Raw genomic sequence first — 1660 nt, forward strand, 5'->3', positions numbered from 1 at the left:
TATTTAGGGCCACAATATGCTGTGCTAGGACCTAATAATATCTAACTTTAAGAAAAAGTATGTTTAATACAGAAGGTGATTCATCTAAATGCCAGGAAGATATTTGGATGTGTCAGCTAGGCTTCAGTAATATTGTTTTTATTTCTGTCCTGTATTATCAAAGAGTAAGAGCAGTGGTGATTTTAGAAGCCATATATATAATTTGTCATATTTGAAATATCTTTATGCAAATGTTGGACTGTGCTAATCCCTATTTTGTCTGAATGTATTATTTATAACACAGAATCACTCCTAAGGGAATATTCACAAACCCTTAAAATTAATGATGGACTAAGTAATCTCTTATAATCTATTTAGGTTTAATAAACATGGATCAATGTTATGACAGCAACAGAATTTTCACCAATATTATTTAAGAGAAATTATATATAATATTTTTATTCTCTAAAATAATGCTGTGGATGTGAAATTTCAGTCATAGAAACTGAATTAATGTTCATAAGATAATTTTCTCTTTTTTCTGAATTTAGAAAATGAAGAAGTCCAATGTCTTTGGAGAATTATGATGATGCCAGGGTTATAGCTCAGTGGCATAAGTGCTTGCCTGGCAAGACTGAGCTCATAACTTCGATTCCCAGTACCAAAAAAATAAATAAATAAAGAATTATGATGATGTATGATCTATATGACAAATGGAATATTGAGTCTTCATAGCACATGCATGGTGATGGCCCATAATGACATGGAGTCACAAAATGACACTACAGTTTTTACACCTGACAAAGGTTACAAGACACATTTGAGTCAGAAACAACTTGGCCTTCTTAATTTCTCTGTGGTTTAACTCACTCAACTATGATGTTAACTTTTTATGGAAACCTCTTTCCCCAATGACAAAAGAAACATTGTCCAACATGGCCAACAGACTACAAATATTTTCAGAAAGATTTTGAAACCATCTCCATTCATTACCTCAACTGCAGTGAGAGAAAAATCATTATAAAACAGAAATTGTCATCTGAACACATTCCTTGTGCAGGAAAATGCTGGTTCAGCTTCCTCCATCACACTCATTCTCACAAATGAGAACTTTTACTGAAGCAGTGATGAAAATGATGTCAGCGTCTCTGTGGTTTCTTCACAGCGATCTGAACAGCAGGCTGATTTCTGGATTGGAATCCTAGCGGTCTTCTAAATGAGATGACATTACTGCTTGGAGCAACTGTCACAACCGTCTTTGCTGCTGGTTATATGAATGCACAGGGGGAGCAGTTAGAGGTTGCTGAGGGGTCTCAGAGCTCTGGTCTCTGTCCACGGCTCAGCCTGGGCCTCGGGAACCATCCCCCCTCCCTGTGTGTCTCTATCACCCCAGGTGAATCACTTTTCCAGCCGTGAGAACTCAGACACAGACCCTGAATCAACTTGTTCTCTCACAGCCTCTATTTCACGGACTAGAGCAGCGAGTAAAGAAAATACTCACCAGCACCTACCAGCTTCACAAGCAGCAGTCTGAGGTGAGTCATGAAATCTCCTTCTTCTGGCAAAGGGAGGTGGCCAGGCCCCAAGATATGGGTCATGGCTGTGTGATCTCAACTCCCTTGAAACACAATTACCACTTCACCTGTAATTTTCATGACAGTGCATGTTCAGGCAGTCAAGA

This window comes from Chinchilla lanigera, unplaced genomic scaffold (assembly GCF_000276665.1).
Source record: "Chinchilla lanigera isolate Chin_1 unplaced genomic scaffold, ChiLan1.0 scaffold00202, whole genome shotgun sequence".
NCBI classification, from domain to species: Eukaryota; Metazoa; Chordata; class Mammalia; order Rodentia; family Chinchillidae; genus Chinchilla; species Chinchilla lanigera.